General features: G+C 32.3%; 1 long non-coding RNA gene and 1 pseudogene across 2 annotated transcripts in view; one reads left to right on the top strand and one right to left on the bottom strand.

Moving 5' to 3' along the window:
- The window catches only part of LOC146996566 (beta-1,4-mannosyl-glycoprotein 4-beta-N-acetylglucosaminyltransferase-like), a 53,442-nt pseudogene extending 32,660 nt beyond the window's left edge, over positions 1-20,782 (top strand). The window contains exon 3 of the transcript XR_015042227.1: positions 19,355-20,782. The product of XR_015042227.1 is annotated as a beta-1,4-mannosyl-glycoprotein 4-beta-N-acetylglucosaminyltransferase-like (transcript). The remainder of the gene's footprint in view (positions 1-19,354) is intronic.
- On the bottom strand, positions 7,041-16,303 carry LOC146996567 (uncharacterized). The gene is made up of 2 exons (XR_015042228.1): positions 15,843-16,303; positions 7,041-7,392 (listed from the first exon to the last, which is right to left on the bottom strand). It is a non-coding gene; the product is annotated as an uncharacterized LOC146996567 (long non-coding RNA).
- Positions 20,783-20,804: the final 22 nt, after the last annotated feature.

Raw genomic sequence — 20,804 nt, 5'->3', positions numbered from 1 at the left:
TGATCTGTATACCTCAAAATGGAGCACACAGAGAGCCTATTCCTGTTTCGGTGCCATCTTGGTTACTGACACTGCAACTACACAGTAAGCATAACAAGCAAATAGCAGGTAGCACATGACAAACTTGAACAGTTGCCCATGCTTATGGTGTAGGTTTTATATGGGTAAGGTAATACATTAATTTATTATTAATTTGTAAAGCCACACCATTCATTTATAAACATCCTGTATTCCTCTCCTTAATGAATTAATTTTAGATAATTTTCTGCTGTATTATCTAAGTAGTATAATTAAATTTGAGCTAAAATAACATGCCAAATGATGATTATTGGAGAAGTTAAGGCAACAAGAATCACTGTAATATTCATAAATTTGCAGGACTAATTGTGAAGGTTTGAATATAGAATCCCCTTCTTTAGCTGCAGAAGTGCAAACGAAGAACAAGAAGCCAGTGGGAGTCAAGCTATTGGTGCCCTCTATTGATGAAAAATGAAAACAGCTATGAAATAATTTGCTTAAAAGCTCAGCTGGTTCTTTTTAGAGAAGAAACCAAAGCTATAGTCAGAACTTAAATTTGAATGGAGCTGGTAATATATTGAAAAAAAAAAACTGATAGTTAATTTTAAAAAAATATTATATTGCACTTAAAATCTCTCCTAGAGCAGAATGCTATTAGAACAATTAGTCATTTATTTAAATTTGAAGGAAATTACATAATTATATTAACTATAAGAAAGAAAATTATAGCCTATTCTTTCATAGTAACTACTGGTAGTGATAAACGTAAATAAAAGTTTATGTTCATAAAAGTTCTGTTTCGGAAGATCATCTCTGTAAGACAGTCGCAACCACAGAAGATTCAAATCCTTTGGAGCCATGGGAGGTCATCTTGGAGAAGACTTGCAATGCAGTCAAAAGTCGTTAATCCGGACTCATCGGGACTTCGGCGATTTCGGATTATCGATTTTTCCGGATTATAGATCATCAGTTTAAATTTCATAAGATGGCATGCAGAAATTCTAAAATTAAAAATATGAAACCGTAATTTATGAAATAAAGAACAATTACAATCTAAAGGGTATCAAAATTTACAAAAAAAAGAAAAAAAAAAAGAAAGCTTAATATTTATTTACTTTATTAAACATTTCTTTCAATGTAAGTTGTTTAAGTTGCTTCGTTTTATGTGATAATACTTTCTCTTTAATTCTATAAACAGACATAATTCCTTGTTCAGTTACAAAGTTCCGCTGTTCAAGTCCTGTTAATTGCTGTACCGAGAATACCGACTAACTTGTCAATCGAAATTTTTTTGTTTTCACTAACCTCTCTGTCACATTCTTCATGTCTTTATCCATTTTTAGCAGCAATTCCACTTTTTGTTTGTTGGACATCGAAACATACTTTCGTTTTGTAGATCCTTTGGAAGTTCCAGCATCGGAAAATCTATTTGACATAATCGAAAGTTCAAGTTTACTTTTATAAAATTGCTCTTACAGTCTGCAAAAAATAATAAGCGCGATCCAATTCGAAGATTAAGGAACAACGCAATCATTAACATTAACTGAAATAGATAATTAGATAATTTTAGCTTACACCGTCCGTTATACATTAAACGCGCAGGCGAAAACGTATTCTGCTCTTGCGCACATGCATATGCACAGTAGTCAAGGTCTTACGCGCACGCGTAAAACGCATGTGCCAACGCGGCGCATGCGCAGAAAGTTTTTAGCTTTGAGGTCCAGATTATAGATCATTCCGGATTATGGGTGTCCGAATTAACGACTTTTGACTGTACTTGTTTTAAAGCATGTATAATTAATCTTAATTATGCATTTCTTGCATTCTCCCATCTTTTATGTCATGGAACCATAATTCCATTACTCTAAAGGTAAATGAAACTAAAAATGATCAGTATATTTTTAAAAACAATAAAATTTCAGATAAACATATTTTGCATGTGCCTGAAATCCAGTTTTCTGTAATTGTAGAATACATTGTGAAAAGGAGGTGATTGGTAAATATAAGAAATGGCAGGTGAGAGCAGTAAGGGGTACATCAACTAAATTATTTTTAATTGATGAAAGCCAACATTTTCTATTCAGAAAGTAAATTTTTGAACAGAGGATAAAAGTAGGAAGGTTGAAATAGTATCAAAATAGGATTTAAGAGGGTTAAAACTTAATAAGGAAACTGTTAAAGTGTAGTATTCTTCATCCTGCACATAAGCTATTGGATATTTAAAAAAAAAAAAAAAAAATGATGAAATGTTTTAGTAGTACTTCAGTAATTAATAAAACTTTGATATGAATAGTACCAATTTAGAAGTGAAGTTAAAAATAGTTCAACTTTTAAAGGAGTGAATTGCAAGCACACTGGCTTCTTTGTCACTTGAATATTTGCTTAAATAAATGCTGATGTTAAACTGGTTTTCTTTTTGAAAATTGTTTAATGTTTCTGTAATTTTAATAGGTGAGAATTATATATATGTGGAAAGTATATTTTTACTTTAGGTATTTTATTTACAGCATTACATTACAGAACCTAAAACCAAAACACTTTTTGCATAACGGAGAAGCAGAACATTCAGAAATATTGTTACTCACTAATAAACAATACATAAATAAAAATTAACTCTCAATGCCATCTTAGGCTTAACTTAGCTTAGTCTTAGGCTTAACTTAGCTTAGCATCTTAACCCAACTTAGCTTAACACATTCGCTGCCAAAGTTGATATGGTGCATCTGTTTGCATGCACCAAGAATACACATAGCTACGAGATGCATACTCGTAGTTGACAAGCAAATTCAGTCTGCCAATTATGAATATTCTTGTGGTTGACAGTGAACCTGTTAATTTCTTCTATTAAATTCAGAAAGTTAAATCAAAATAGCATTTTAATAGTTTATGCCCTTTTACTGAACTAAAATAATTACTTAGCACATTAGACACTACGTTAAATTATGTAGTGTCTAATGTGCTAAGTAATTCTCAAACATATTAAAACTTCCTTTTTCCCCAATGGTAAACATATTTTTAATCATATCTTCTGTATTCTTTTCTGAAGTTACAAAATTATATTAATATTGGGTTTTAACGAAAGTTTCCTGCCACCACAAGTATCGTCTGCACAAACAGTTAACATTAACATGTTTAATCTTTTTTTTTTTTTTTTTTTGGTCAAACGATTTTTGGCATTTGAAAGAAAGAGATTTCCTTTAGAACATTGTGTTATGTAATTTGTAAAAAAAAGTATCATTATTATTAAGTACACGGGGTCTAAAATGGAACTATCCCGCTAATAGATTAGAACCATCATTTACCTCCAGTTCTGTTGCAAAAGTCAGCTACAGAATGTCACAAAATCATGTGTACAGTTTCGTAGTGGCTAATCGCACCGACGGTGCGAATAGCCAAGAGGCTATTCACACCACCTACGTTCGCGCATGCGCACAGTCAGCCCAGAAACCAGCATTTTATGCCGATTTCCGTAACGCAGGCGGTGACCAGAGCAAAGGCTGTTAACTCTAACTCAGCAATAGAAAAGGTTGTTAATAGTTCACCGGCAAGAGAATAATTTGCGAGTAGTAATTATCAGTTACAAAGATGAGTTCAATCTATATACATGATAATGTTCAGGAAATTATTAGATAAAATAGGGATTTAATGATGGTTCTAATTGCAAGCGAGGATGTGTAATTAGTTAAAAAATCCTTAATGTATTGACAAAAAAGCTACAGAAATTACTTAAATTCTTTTATTTAACAAAGAAATTTTTATGTAAACTTAGACCCTAGTGCTATAGCATGGACTGTCAGAATTTATAGTTCAATAAGAAAACTTACTGAAAATTATAATATTCTTATACATTCATTACTTTTTCAGTATCCACACATGTTTATAGGTTCAATTGCCATATTTCAAAATCGAAGTTATTTATGAAATAAAACCTTATAAAATCTGATAAATCATTTGTGTGTGCAAATTTTTAAATCTAAATCTCTTACATTAAATTATTTCTGTCTTTTAAATTTTAAATTACATCCCATTATTTATTTCAGTTTAATTTATTAATGTGTTTGTACTAATATTTCAAAGTTTTTTTAACTACTTTTTGTGTCTTGAAAATGCCAAGTATTTTCATAAAAAAAATACACAGGCATACAGAATTGTTACTAACTTATTTCCTGTCTACAGTTTCTACACAGAAATCCTCTGTCTAATTTTTATTATCTTTTCTCAGGGGAAAATTTTCAAAGAAGAATGAATTAAAGTCTTGATTGCGCAAAACACATCTTTGAAGCTAAATGTATTCTAAGAAGTACAAAAAATGTAAACAAGATTTTGTCTGCCCCCCCCCCAAATCAGTCATTCAAAATATTCAAACCGTTCAGGAAAACGATAAATATTGCGAACATAAAAATCTGCCCTTTTTTATATATACTTTAATAAAAGGAAATGTGTTCCTTCTTTTTATAAGAAAAGGAACCCATTTTCCTTTCAAAACTTTTGAAAGTCGCCAACGCTAAAAAATGATAAATTGCGCCAAGGTATTAACGCGCCTCTTTTTTAAAAAAGATTCACTACAGGTAGTTCACGTACGTAGAATCCGTTCTTTTCGATTGGGTTCAAATGACAGATCTGACAACTCAATGCGCATGCGTGGTTAATGTTGGTGCAAATAGCATCTGCCGTACAGCTTTAGGTACTAATGTTGTATCATATGACACTGTGAAGGTTTGGTACCGAAAACTGAAAACCAAGAACTATGACATTGAAGAAGCAGAGCGCTTTGGTCGGCTTACTGATGTTGATGAGGCTCGTCTGCAAGAATTTGTGGAAGAAGATCAATATGCAGCCACTTGAGAGCTTCTTTAATCATTCATTTAAATCAGATCATGATTTGTTCTGCTGCCATGGTAAAAATTTATAGATATATGCAAAAGCATACTTTTACTGTATATGTTTTTATGAACCAGTTTCACTTAGAAATACTGCTGTTGTCACCCACTTACAAATAATTACTGAATAAAAATTACAACATTGCAAAAAAATCAATTTTGCATTTTAAATTTTAAAAGATTAACTTTGCATTTTCTAATAAATATCCAGTCGTGATGTGCATTGAACTCCCTAAGGTATGTTAGGTATTGCATTCTATAAACCTTTATGTAACTCAAATTAATTGCACATATGCTGAATTTGTAATTAAGATGAATTTATAAATGAAACATTGTGTAGCAATATTTACTTAGCTATAAACTATGAAAATTTAACCAGCGACTAAAAGAACATAGTGAAATAACTATTTCCAAATAAATATATGCCCTGTGATGGCTAATTTAGCTCTGTTGTGACAGAATTGGTGCTGGAGGTAGATGGTTGTGCAGAGAAATTCTGTGGCAACTTGTACTCCTCTCAGTGTTGAAGGTAGTTGCAGTACTCTTAGTATTATCTTGATTGTTGTTGTAAGTAGCATCTCTGTCTAGAGTAGATTATGTAGTTTTATACTTTCTGTCATTGTAGATGGCCTTATAGCTGGATATATCAGAATGGATATGGCTACTAACATTTTTTAATCACACAGTGTTCCTATTATACTTTCTAGTTTTGCTTACATTATGTCTATCATGTTAAAAGCCTTGCCTAGTCCTTTTGTTGCAAATTCCTCATGTCTGCAGTTGAAGGTTCAATTGGTATAATATTTTTAATATTAAAAACAATTATTATTGCTATTTTAAGGGTAAATAAACAATAAAAAATAATAATGATACAAAAAAGGCTAAGCTAATCATGTGAATCTTGTTTGAATGCCAAACGGGTAGGGTACAAACTGCGCCAAATTTCATCGAAAATCCCCGTCCCCCTCTTTTCTAATCCACGAACTGCGCAACGTTTCCTGCCCCCTCATTTCTTTCCAAGAAGATTCGGTGCTACAAAAAGTCGTTTATTACCGTTAATGGGACATTCTATTGAGACTGCAAGCCTTTATTTTCATTTTTCAATATTTTAAAAATTGTGCATGTAAAACAAATATTAATTTAAAGTCTGGTGTGGGCTAAAAAATAAATTTCTTTTACACTCATTTTAAAGTTTTATGATCCTTAAAGGAATGATGAGCCAGATCTTTTTTATTCTCTGTAAGATTTAAAAACTTTCCAAGTTGTAGATTTTAGTCGCTGATAATATATATATCAGTTTTGAATAGTAAAATTGAAAGATTAATGACATATCCAAAACTGATACATAATCAACGTATCAAATATCGGATTTGTAGCTCACCTTAAATAAGTTTCTTGTCTAGATAAATATTAACAAATCTTCTTAGATAGCAGAATGGTTTTAACTTTCAAATTTACCATTTAAGTAAACAGTTCTAATTTAATTATAAACATTATCTTTATTAAATCTAAAAATTGGACTTCTTAAGTCGTTCTAAATTCACACTAATAGTATTGCAATATATTCCCGTATTAAGCTTTCCATTTTTAGTCATTGAAGTTATTGTAAGGTTATTTAACTTTGTTACAAATTCCATATTTTAATACTAGAAACGTTTAAATATTTATTCTGTTTTCCACCTGATGTACTTTGGCATACATTTAATTTCTAATACACATTTAATTAATAATTATGAGCATCGGCAGAATTTTCATAATTAACAAAATAAATAAATAAATAAATAAACTCCCTTATATTCATATCCTGGGATTTTCAATTCCTTTTAATCCATTTCTTTTTCACATATTGTTGCACTGTACTCAAGTTTTCATGTATGTAGAATTTATATACTTTGTATTGTATTTATGCCAATTTATATTTAAATGATAATTTTTACAAATTCTTGCATCACAACTCTAGTTAACAGAAGATGTTTCTAACACCTTGTCAAAGCTTAATCTTCAGCATGTAGCTTATTTTCCAACCTACTTTCAGGCTGAATTATTTGTAAAATTAATTACTTGAAATTACTTGTTAACAAAGATGGTCGCTAAAAATATTTCTGACTGTTGTAATTTATAATGCAACGAGTTCATGTGATGTATAATATAATTCATTTATAATTTTTTCAGCAGTATTGAAATTAATAGCAGATACTGATAATGATATACAGGGTGTCAGAAAAGTCTTTCCTTGATTACATAAGTTGATAACTGAGGCTAGAAGTAAGATACAAATATGAAACTGGTGTCTAATTGTTTACAAACTATCAAAGTTTTTTTCACACATCAGTAAACTTCCACATGAGCAACCTTGGTAGCACGTAGCACATCTAGGCAATATTCAATTTCCGTCCACACATTAGCCAACATCACTGGAGGGATCGATTCAACGACTGTGGTTAACATGGCTTCTTGGGCACTGCACCTCATCCACTACTTACGTACTGCGAACCTAAAACAGGAAAAAAACTTTGATAGTTTGTAAACAATTCGACACAAGTTTCATATTTGTATCTTACTTCTAGCCCGAGTTATCAATTTATATAATCAGAGAAAGACTTTTCGGACACCCTGTACATTTAGATTACAATGATTTAGATTGCCATTGCCTTCTTCACTCATGCTTTTATGCTACATTCCTGATATTTCATAATGGCATACAGGTAAGTTTAACTCATTCACCAAACATGTAAATCTCTAATTCAGCCCACTTTTGTTCTTACGTGTGCTGTATCTTCAATTTTCTTTAATATATTGTTCAGCCTAATTTCAAAAGGTCTTGTGGAAAAGTCACTAAACATTGGTAGTTCGACCCGAGTTTCTAGTCCCAGTGATCCCCCAAGCTCTTTCTTTTTTTTTTTTTGTACTTATTTACTGTATAAAAATATTGCAAAAATTTTCACCTTTACCTTAGCATATCTTTTTACAAATCCCTCTAATAAGAAAAAATAAGGGAAAAAATTAATGAACTCAGTTTCGGTGATTGATACCTCGGTGCAAATTTTATGTAACATTTTCCCAAAAGCATAGAGTTTATATGGATATCAATAAATTAAGGATTATTTCTCAATCTAATTTTCTTAACATGTTTATTCCAGAATTTTCTTTTCACAATGTAGCGCTTAACTTTATGAGTTTTCTATAATCATTCAATTTCTCTAGCCATGGCAACTTTGCATACCTTCTGACAAGAAGTTATATTTTTAACCACTGTGTTTTAATTCCTGTTGACTATTAGTACATTATTCACTTGTTTCACAAGTGCAACTTTTATTTTATACGCAAATCTACGTAAAATAGGATTAAAACTTCAGTTATACGGAGCTCCTGATCGATTGCTTGTTTTAGATTGGATGAAATTAAGCTTAATGTTACTGTTAATTAGCTTGTTATTAATTTAATTGTATGTTTCTAACTAATTATATGTTCAGGTATTTCCAAGTATATTACACAAACTTTTGCATCCTAATTTTTAGTTTTTGGTTAAAAAAATAAGCTTTTATTTATTGAGAGGCCTGATTGATTATATTAATTTGCAGTACTGTTTATCTAATTCTTTTCTTCTAGATAAATTTTAGAAAAACTTCTTAGCGTAATATTTTAAATTTATTTACAATTTATACGTCAGTGATCCAAATGCATAGTAATGTTGTTATAATAGATTTCATGCTAAGCTTTTTATTTTAAATTTAACTATTAATTTCTGCAAACATTTACACAATTGCTTTAATTAATGAAAACTATTTTCTAGCACACTGTAACACACTTTGATATGGAATAATTTTTTTGCACTCTATTAAATTTTCCAGTCTAGTTCAGACATCTTGACTATTATTGATGCAATTTATTAAAAATATAATTTGTATGCTTTATAATTATTTAATTTATGATATTATTATCATAAATGAAAGATGTTTGTAATGCTAATATGTATGTTTACCAATACCTTTTATTTTCTTTGTTAGCTCTTGCATTTATTACTGTTATTCAAGTAATTAGCCTGCTTGTTAGCTAATCCTTCTTTACAAAAAATGAACCGGCTTATCAAGAATTAATCAAATTTGTGTTAACCAAAGCGACTTTCTTATGATTGTGTTGTGGTGTCATGCTTATCCATTACTAATGCTAAATCAAACTGTTTGGTGACAATGTATATGTGTTCATTTTATTACAAGCTCTATAAATCTCTCATTTATAAATATTATTACAAATTTCTCATTTACTAGATTTTTCCAGGGAAAAATTTTTCTAAAATTTTAAAATATTTTATTTGCTTGAACTGGGGTCGAGCTGTTACTGCAATTAAAAGTAAATTAATTTTGAGAATTCAAAGGTAATTTAATTGTCATTCAAAAATAATAAGGAATACAGTATAAGCATAACATAAAAATTATAGTGTCTGAATGTAGTACAGTGAAAGCTCAACTGTTCAGAAAGCTTGGGAAATGCCAAATTCTGTGCATGTAAAAATTCTTGATGATTCGGCATATAAAATTTGCAATTCACAATAGAAAAGCCAAGTGAATGGAAGAAAAAATTTCCAGTCTAAAATTATAGAGTTCATTTTATTTGCTAACAACTTATATGTTAAACACCTACATATGCAGGTGGTTATCAAATTAACGGAAACACCTGTGACTAAAAGCAACAATTAAGTATGCATTTCGTAAGCAATAAAATATAATCCTAGTTACCAGTGCTTTTTAATATAAGAATAATAGAATTAATATAATAATCATAGTAGTATGAGGTAGCTTTACTGAAGTTGTATACATCTTGAATTTTCATCAGAAGTGTAAAATGCCAGACCTCACAGAGTTTCAAAGAGGCTAAATTATAGGAGCCTGATTAGCTGGAACAAATGTGACTGAAACATCCGAGCTATTAGGTATTTCTAGAGGTACAGTGTCTAAAGTCATGACTGCATACACATAGCATGGCAAGACAAGCTCGGCAAAGCACAAAAGAAGATGAAGGAGAAGCTGAGTGAAAGAGACCAACGAGTATTGAAGCGGAGTGTAATGTCTAAAAAAGAAAACAGCTGTGGCCAAAGTGACTGTAGAACTCAATCAGCATCTGTATTCTCCAGTGTCAATAATTACAGTTAGGAGGCACCTTAATAAACAGAATATTTACGGCAGAGCAGCAATTCCCAAGCCACTTGTCACACATGTTAATGATAGACATCATCTACAGTGGTGCCACAATCACAAAACGTGGACGATTGATAAATGAAAGCCAGTTATATGGCCAGATGAATCATTTTTCACACTTTTCCATACAACAGGATGGGTGCATATTTGGACCAAGGGACCAAGGCGATGGCTTCCGGAGTACCTTTGCAAATAATTGCAATTACCTCCACAACTTTGTTAAGAATGACTGAATAATTAAGACAAAGCATGGCTAGAGTAAAAGGAACGAGAACCGTTAAGGGTTTAAAGGTACAAGGGATGAATAAGAAGTCCAAAGGGACGAAAACTTCTTTCAGCTTTCAACTTCGCCTAGGTAGGGGTCAAAGACCTCCCGCCGCAGCAAATTTAAAAGAGAAAGAGGTAGTTGAGGCGTGCGTAAATGGAATCGAAACAGGTCGAAAGAGCATGGGACAGGAAACGAATCCTTCAAGCCCCGGGAAAGGTTCTCGTGGCAAATCGAAGAGCCACGATGTTCGCTAATGCCTTGGTATGGTCGGCGGGGGGAAGAGGGGTTGAGCTACCTAAAGAACTGGTATTGAGAGGAGAAATAAGAGCGCAAGGAGAAGTTGAGGGGAACGAAGTCAACTGATTCTGCAGGGAGTGATAAGCGAAGTTCTTTCAAAGCGCTTAAGGGGACGGTGGACTTGAAAAATTAGTTTTTTTTAGTTTTTGTGCTTTCAAGAAGAAATTTTACACATATATGTATTATAACATCAGTTTATAAAATATATGTTCAAACTTTCAATTTACTTTAAATTAAAAAAATTTTAAACAAATCATTAATTATTTTAATTAAAGATTTAAAATGCTCCTTGCACGCTAATTTTCAATATTTTTTCCTAATTTTTCCTTTTAGTTATAAAGACTTAACAAAAGTTTTTGTGTATCCGTTATTGAATATGATGGATCAGAAATTTTTAAAAAGAATTTTTTTGAACTTAAACCCGGTTTTCGGAAAAATGTCACCTTTTGTTAACCATTATCACAAGTTTAAACTTCTTAATAACCTCATATCCAAAAATGCATACATAGATCTACTGTAACATATAACAAGATAGTTTCTTCCAAATATCATTCATTTTTAACAAAAAAAAAAAAAAAAAAAAAAAATGAGACGCATGGAGCATTTTCAAGACATACAAACTGCGGAAAAATTTGTTTTGAGAAAACCGAATTTAAAGTTTTTCTTCAAACTTACCTTTAATACATGGTCATGAGAAAGAACAAATTAACTTTAGATATGAATAGATAACATTTTCGTATCATTTAACTATTTTTAATATCATAATATTAAATATGAGAAAAATAAACATATCGCAAATTGGTATGTGATTCAAAATTAGAGGTAGAAACAATTTATGCATTATATCCAATGAAACCTTTAAAATTCACTCGCATCATATGTTTTACTTTCATTTGTTACATTTACATTATCTTTTAATGCTTTACAATATTTTTCACTATTTCTGTTTTTATCCAAGCAGGTAAACTTCTCTTTTTGCTTTGGTTCAAGCGACGTTGACAACGCTTTTTTGTAACGAGTAGGGAAAACGAGTTTGTTTCCTCCTGTCCGTTCCTCCTGTTTACAAGTCAGTTCATTAATAGTTGTCAATACTGTCATTTCTAGATATATAAATTATAACATCAGTAAAAAACTGTTGAAATACATTTTTTTTAATATTTTCTCTTAAATTTAAAGGGCAATATTTAAGTCTTACAGATTTTAAATGCTTGTAACTTCTTTAAAAATTGGAATATTTTAACTCGGTTTTTTGCATACGATGCAGTTATGTATATGGAATATTATGAAAAAAAAATTCAATATTTTGGTTGACTTTTAGATATTTTAAAGTCCACCGTCCCTGTAAGGCTGAAGAGAGAACTTCTTTCTAACAAGGACTTAACTTTTTAGATAAAAAGAGTTACTGATAAGTTTTAAAGTTAGACTTTAAGCTGGAATAAGTTAATTTAAGGTAAAAATATTAAATAATAAATTAGATAAGTTAAGTATTTAAGATTAAATTTTTTGAATAAGATAAAAGTTAAGATTACAAGTTAAGATTATTTCCCCATGTAAAAAACAAGTCTGGACCGTGTTTTGTGAAAAGGAGACGTCTTGGCAAATGGAGGAGCAAAATAATGTTAGCAGCATGGATATACGATGCCAGTTGAACAAGGCCGGATTAGGTCCTGCGCGTGAGTAGAAATAATTAAGGATCGCCGGGTTTGGCCCGTAAAGTGCTAGTGAAATTTAATTCAGAGAGAATTCCTAGTCAAGTAAACACCTCCGCTTAAGCTTTGTAGGGAAGATGTTAAATGTTCTATCAAGAACACTCCTAGGTCGCTTAGCAGAGCTCGGTTCTGCTGGTTCATATGCGGGAAGTGAATGCACTCAATCTGTGATATAATCTATTGAAAAACTTGGCCGAATTTTGCTGAAAAAAGGCATCAAGGGGTAAAATTTGGAGATTGTTATGTAGCACCTCATTACGGACGAAATAATGAGCATTAGTGAGGATACTAAGCATGATGCTCTGGAATACTTGAATTTTCTTTAGATGACTGTTAGCTGCTGTGGACCAGACAACGGCTGCGTACGTCAGGATAGGAAGGATGGTGTTCTTTGTAGAGGAGAATCTTATTGCTGAGAGAGAGAGGTTGCTGGTTCTGTTGATAAGTGACATTAGCTGGTTCCGAGAGTTTCTTGCTTTAGAGATGGCATAGTTGATGTGTGTATTCCAGAGCAGCTTCGCATCTAGATGTACTCCAAGATATATGAATCCACTCAGGGTACGTTTTCATCAAACAACCTGAGTGGTTGGAGTTGACTTCCTCTTTCTGGAAAAGAAAACTGTGGTGGCACTTTTGGCGACATTAATTTTGATTTTCCAGGTAATAAGCCAGGACTCCAAGTCTGACAAATACTGTTGGAGGTGATTGAGAGTGAGATGCAGTGTTGAGTGCTGTGAAATGATGGCTGTGTCGTCTGCATAAAGTGCTAGGTTGACACTAGGTGATTGTGGTATGTCATTTACATACAAATTGAAGAGAAAAGGACTAATTAGCCCTCCCTGTGGTACGCCGGCCCGGATAGGACGAGGAGAAAAGACAGAAAATTTAACCTTAACAGAAAAGGAACGATTATTGAGGTAAGAGTGCATTAAGTGCACAAAATTTGCCGAAATTCCAAGTCGCATGTAGCTTGAATAAAATTCCGATATGCCAACACCTGTCGAAAGCCTTTACTACGTCTAAATAAACGATAGCTGTGGGCTTTCCACTGCGAGATCCTGTGTGAATGATTTCAACTACCCTCAGTAGCTGGATCTGAGTTGAGTGTTTAGCACGAAAACCGAATTGTTGAGAAATAATAATATTTCGTCTTTGGCAGAAATCATTCAGGAATCTAAGCAGTATAGCTTCGTAGATTTTACTAAGTGAAGACAGGAGGCTGATCGGTCTATAATTTTGAGGGACCTTTGAGTCCATTCCTGGTTTTAGTATAGGAATGACACAAGCATTCTTCCAGCTGTCAGGAAAATATTTTAACCTTAGCATAGAAGTAATCAAAACTGCTAGGTAAAATATGAATTTGACTGGTAAATTTTTAATCATGCGATTAGAAATCCTATCCACGCCAGGAGCTTTTCCAGGTTTGAGATTTCTGATAATAACAGAAATTTCTGACATTGCTATAGTAATGGGTTCCTCAGAGTGAGTATCTGAGGAGAGAAACTCTTCAACTTGGTGTTGGACTTCATGCGTATGCTCAGCACAGGTATCGAACATGAGTTCGGTGTTAGGTGAAAATTGAGTTTGGAGGCTGTCCGCTATGCGTTCAGCCTTCTCGGTGTCTGTTAATGCCATCCGGTCATTGACCGTGCCCATTGGGGGGGGGGAATGTCGTGTTTAGCTTTGCGTAGCTGAGTGCTAGCTTTCCAAAGGCTATTGTTTGAAGTCTTTATTTATTAGATTATTTGAGTATTTTTCGTCTACGTATTTCTTAATATCAGACTTGATCTCATTCTGGAGTCTTCGCAGTTGACCTCGAAAGCTTTCAAGATGTGTATTCTGCCAATCTCTGCGAAGACGGTTTTTGTTTTTAATTTTCTCTTTAATGAAGTCAGGTAATTTGTGATGATTATACCTGAATTTAGGTTTGGAAGCAGCTGTAAATGCACTTCCTAGGGTTTGGTTGAGCCTGTTAATGGCTAAATCAACGTCCTGATTATCGTTAATGTTGATAGGGGGAAAATACCATTTTCCAAAACAAACCGAATGTTGTCCCAATTTGTGGAGACTTGCATCAGTAAATTTTGATTGATTTTGGTTGTTTTAAGGGTGAGGTGAACCAGATAATGGTCAGAGGACTATTCCAGGATCACTTCGATCGAGTAATCTACTGGAATATTTTTGAAAAGAGCCAAATGTATAATTGAAGGAGCACCTATACCCCCAGGAAACTGAAAGTGGGTAGGTGTGTTCGGCGCAATAGTTTGGATATGGGCGTCCTGAGCCCAAATTTGAAGTTTATTGCCATAGTTGTTGGCAGTGACACAATCCTAACTTCTATGACGGGCATTTAAATCTCTTGCGATAATCAGGTTATTAGAAGCACCACTGAGTTTTCTGAGATCAGAGATAAATGCAGGTTCCTGTCTTGGAGGTATATAACAGGACGCTACTACTATGGGGGGGGGCAATTTGGAATATGAATTTGAATAATAGTCGCTTCTAGAGCCTCCAGTGGTGGCGTGGGAATTCTAGAATGTTTTAGAGAGCGTTTTACATAAATGCTAGTACCGCCACTAGCACGAACAGTGTCACTGATGCAGTTCGCTCTATCATTGCGGTAGCAGTAATAATTCGCGATGTTCGCACTAAGTCCCTCAACCAGATGTGTCTCCTGAATGAGGAAGAGGTCCATGTGATGCTCATTAATAAAATCCCGGACTTTGTGAATCTTCTTGATTCCGTTGGCATACCAAAAGGAGATCAGAAGGCGGTCATCACTTGCATGTTTGGAGAAAACCTGCACAAGTGTATAATCGTGATTGTTTACTTCCAGCTGTTTAGTATGGAGGTGGATCCGTCATGGTATGCACAACTGTGTCGTGGTTTTCTGCTGGCCCAATAGTAATACTGCAAGAAAGGATCACTGGGGAGAAGTATAGAGAAGTTTTAGTTAACCAGGTCCATGCTATGATACAAACTTTTTTTTTCCTGCAGGAGATGGAATTTTTCAGGATGATAATGCTCCTATTCATGCAGCGAGATTTGTCCGATCATGGTTTGATGAACATGAGGATGAAGTAAAACACCTGTCATGGTCTGCACAGTCCCCTGACCTCAAAATAATGGAACTGCTGTGGTCTGTTTTAGATTGCTCGATCTAGAATTGATATCCTCCACCAGCATCTCTCCCATAACTTTTACAGTATCTCCGCGAAGAATGGTGCAATATTCCTCTGAACACTGTTGAGCACTTGTATGATTCGATTCCCAGGTAAATCCAAAATGTATTACTGTAGAAGTCCAGAAATCCACAAAGCTTGGGACCAGAGGTTGTGCGGATTTCAGGACAGAAAAGATAAATCATAATATTCAGACTAAAAGCGCAAAATAAATAAGGCATATTAGATACATTTAATTAAATTATTATATACATTATTGAAACAACTTGTTATATGCGTTAAATTATTATTACATATATAAATTGATTATATTATATATACACAGCATCGAGGTTTGCCGATTTCGCCTCATGCAAAGATTTCCGGTTTTGGATTCCAGTGTTAGAATCACTGTTGCTGTAAAATTTCAACAGCTTTTCTTTATTTTTCTGTATATCATACACAATCGTATCGCAATTCCATACGATTCTGCTATAAATTGCACCTATCTCCATCTTTTGCAGAATTTGCACTTTTTGCATTACCGTCAATGCAACTTGTTTATGTTTTTCAACGTTGCAAGCAGTAAAATCATGAGTGTCTTTCTTATCTGTAATTGTTAAAAAGGGCTGAAACTTAAAATATTCTTAATTTATCTACAAAATATCCGGATAAAAAAAGGCAGCACTAAATAATCTCGTGAAATAACAAAGCTTAGAAAATACAACAACATGAATCATGAACTCGAAAGAAAAGTTGAGCGAGTTGTCTGCTTTCTTACCTCGATGCAGATTAGAGAAAAAACTTTTATCATGATGTCAATAATTTGGTATTTCCGTTATGACTCATTATTATTCGGTAATTATGACGTCATTATTCGGCATGTATGTTTTCTCTACTCCGTGCTGTTCCATTGAAGACAAGCCCTAAATTGAGATTTTTTAAATGCATTTAAAAAACAAACAAATAGCAGTTAATTTTTTTTTTTTTTATTATTTAAAAGGACTTGTTGAGAATTAATCGGGTTTACATAAATACAAAGCATTATGTCACACTTACCCATTATTGGTCCTAAATCGCACTCTTTGGCAACAGTTTTTATTTGATTCAAAGTCTAGTCTCATTCCTATTTTAGCAGTACTACAAATCTCTCAGGTGCTGAATTTTATGCAAAAAAAAAGAGAGAGAAATAATAAATTTGATAATATTCCGGCAACTTGAGCTTTCTATTTGGTTGAATGCTCGATAGTCTGGCTTTTACTTTATATTATGAAGAAAATTTAAATTAGATGTAGTTCCTTCAGACAGTTTGTTCAATGATCATTTATGAGTTCAAGTGCATTACTTATAAGTAATGCAAAGCTTGAAAAAAATTAAGTATTTTAGAAAAGGCTGTAGCTGTAGATTAAATCATTTAAGATTTTTATATGATTTTAATGAAGTGTTTTTGAAAACTTCAATTAGACGTCTCATTGGTGCAAAATTTGCTGTTATGTAAGTCTTCCATATTTAAATTAATTCAAGAAAATACTGGTAACAGGTAATTTTCCCTTAACAATTTTAAATATCAATGGACAAATTTAGATAATCATGTTCAATCTAAGAAATACTTGAAATTTTTGTTTTTTGTCTCCATTATGCAAGCTTGTTTCAAATTGATGACTAAATAAAAGATTATGCAGCATGTTCTAATGACAAAAAGGTTTCAGTGTTTTAAAAAAAAATTCCATGAAATTTGCGCTTTCATTTTATGTAGCTGCAGTAGTGGAATGATATACCTAAACTTACTGGCAGAAATATTATGTGTTTAGCTTCCTTAAAGGAAAAGTTTTTCAAAGATGGAGCTGTCCTTCACTTTGTCATAAAATTTTATATGTTCAATTCCAAGTGTGCTAAAAATATTTTTTATCCTTTTTTTTTAAATATTTTCCTTTAAATAAGAATTTCATGCACATGTTCTCTTAATAAGCAAGTTTATATAACCTGTTGATTTATGTGCTGCATTCAAACAGTTATTAACAATGCAAAATGATTCTTTTATTTTCCGTGCCTCTTTTTCAACTTTGCTTATATATACAGTACAAAGCCCGTAATCCGGACTCGTCGGGACCTTTGGCGATTCCAAATTAGGGTTTTTTTCCGAATTATAGATCATCAATTTAAATCTGGTAAGATGGCATGCAGAAATTATACAATTAAAAATATGAAAGCATAATTTATGAAATAAAGAGCAATTATGATCAATTTGAAACAAGCTTGCATAATGGAGACAAAAATAAAGAGCAATTATGGCTATCAAATTTTACATAAAAAAAAGCTTAATATATATTTGTTTACTTTATTAAACATTTCTTTCAACACGTGCATGCGTAAAGCATACATTACGCATAGTCAAAATTAGAAAATTGCAACTAGAAAACTATTTGATGTGTATTTGTGATATTTATAATGACCAGGAAATTGATTTAAATCATATCAAAGATGGAGTACATCGAAATGAAATACTACATTTAGTAAGGAATTATAAGCCGAATAAAATAAAAACTTCTGGTCTGAAGGTGAGGATAGTGCTGACAGATCAACTTCCAGTTCATTGCGCCGCCGCAGAGAAGCATGAAATTGATAAACAGATTTCAGAATGGTTAGAGAAACAAATCATTAAGCCAAGCTGTTCTGATTACGCAAGTAATATCGTGCTAAGTAGAAAAAAATGCGGTTCATTTAGACTATGTCTGGACTTTAACGACACTTAAAACCTGGTGAATTCCTTTCCGAATATTTAATTGCCATGCGTGAAATAGCCAGTCACGCTTCTGTTGATGATTAATCAATTCTTGATTATGTAATCAATGGGATACGAGATCAGAGTAGTAACAAAATTATTTTGTATGGGTCTAAAACTATTTCTGAATTCAAAGAGAAATTAAAAATTTATGAGAAAAATCCGCGTTCCAGATACGAAGAATTCAAGTACTAAAACACAAAGTAAAGCACACACTATACCTAATAAGAGTACAAAACGAAGGTGTTATGACTGTTGAAGTATAGGGCGCATAATGTATGCGCATTCTTGCTGCGCATGCGTAAAGCATACAAAAAAAAGTTTGCGGCTTTGAGGTCCGGATTATAGATGATTCCAGATTATGGACTTTGTACTGTATATATTAGGTAAATAAATATGATTCTGCCTTTTTTTCCAGTAAATAAAAGAGATTTATTTTCAGAATGAAAGGAGGATTTAATTCAAAGTATTTTCCATCAGAAGCTGCACTATTAGCCCATCTGTCAGGTAATGGACAGATTCTATGAAGAAACAAATACTGGTAACAGTATTTCTACTTGTTTTGAAACAATGCGGTCATCAAGCTAATTTTTATTTTCCTCATAAGTACCAAACCATAAGGTTTGCTCTGTATGGATCAAAACAAATTATAATATGAAAGAGCAACATTTGGTGAATACAGCTGGTAGAGCAACACATCCTTAGTACACTTTGAAAAATAATATAAATTTTCTAAGGTTAAAATACACGAAAAGTTAATTATAAATACCTTCATTTTAAGAATAAAGGGATTTTTACTCTCTCAGCACAGTTGTAGTATTTGCTTTTTTTAATTTAGCATGTTTTTATAATCTCTTAGGGTCTCAGAATGTAAAAAATTACTTTTAATGGCTTCAAAACGTAGAACTTAGAGTTTCTCTAAAATTATTAGTTTTATTGATATAGTAAAATTGTTTTTATTGCATAATCTTCGCAATTTTTTGTTTTTTTTTTTCCCTGCTTCTGTTTTTTTGTCTCATGCTAAAAGAATGTTGTTTCTCTTAGGAAAGTGAAGAGACCTGTGCAATGCATTTTCCATCTTTAACAAGACATGGGAAAAAAATTTTCCTAATCTTAGTAGCTGTTAATATTGTTATTTGGTTTATTTATTACAGAAGTAATAATTCATCTCATTTTGAGTTTCATTCAAAACAAGATACAGTGAAAAAACTTCATTCATCACTACGTAATGTTTCTCTATTCCATATTCCTCTGCTTAATGTTAAAGATATGGCATCTCTTTATATTGATGTTAATACGAACATTTGGTGTTTTCTTGAAGGTAGTGATGAATCAAGTGAACTGAATCAAGGAAACTTAAAAACTGCATTTGTATTAAAGAGTGGTATGGCTTAGATTGTGGAATCCCAGCATCAGTGTGGAAGTCTAGTTTTTTGCAAGAAGGAAAAAATGCTGGTATTGAAATAAGACGAAGAAAAAATCCTCGACGTATTATCATCTCCTTAGTGGTTGAAGATTTATTTGATCTTTTAGATATTAATATTCAGAATCTTTTCTCAGTGGTAGATTTGTTTTTATTGATAGAAGAAGTGGACCGTAATCCATCATTATTAACTATGCTTGAAGAAGGATTTCTTGCTGAATTACAAAGTAAAATAATGCCTTTTAAACTAAATAAGACTGTAAAGTACAGTAATAAACATGAATGGGTCATGTCAATGCTAAGTGAACTATGGTCTTTTGGTTGGAAGAGATTAGCAGATTTCCGTCCAGATGATATAATTTTGTTTACCCATGTATCATCACTTATGTCAAAAGAAGTGTTGTTATTTTTGAAGCTTTATGATGGTTACCCTGAACCATTCTATTTCAAGCTAAGGCCATTAGTATTTACCTTTTGGAAGCAAATTAAAAATAAAGTAAGTCTAAAATTAGTGGCTTTCAAGCCATTAGGTTCTACATTTCAGTTCATTGCTTCATTATGTGATTACAAAGTGATGAAATTATTCACAAATAAATGTATTCAAGATGTACATCAAAAAGCATTATTCGAAAAAAATCATTGGGCAGTTCAAGATTGGATTATAGGAGATGAATATTCATTTAGTGGTTGGCAGTGTAATTTGTGTTGCAGAGGTGATTGTTTACAAAATAAAATTAAAACAGAAGAGTGGGTTTTAAAAAATATTACTGCTTCATTGACATTGTCATAAATTGCCAAATATGTCAGTGATTGAAACAATATTAGGAACTAAAAACTCTTCATTTATTAGAGACTTTAATATAATTCCTAAATCTGATCCTTTTTATGCCCCAAAAATTGTTTTTGAAAAAGGTAATAAATATTCTTACCTTATAGATCAAATTTATTAATGTTGTTTACAAAGTGTTCAGATTCTTTTGTTAAAAAAGTTTAGTTTATACTTTTGCATTTATTTGTGTTTGAATAAAAAGTATTTATCAAGCTTAAAAGGAGTAATTTTTAAGCCTAACA

Source organism: Stegodyphus dumicola, chromosome 7 (genome assembly GCF_044657685.1).
Source record: "Stegodyphus dumicola isolate Sdum_Otavi_A_Nest chromosome 7, ASM4465768v1".
Lineage (NCBI taxonomy): Eukaryota > Metazoa > Arthropoda > Arachnida > Araneae > Eresidae > Stegodyphus > Stegodyphus dumicola.
This window is presented reverse-complemented; position numbering and strand designations above follow the sequence as displayed.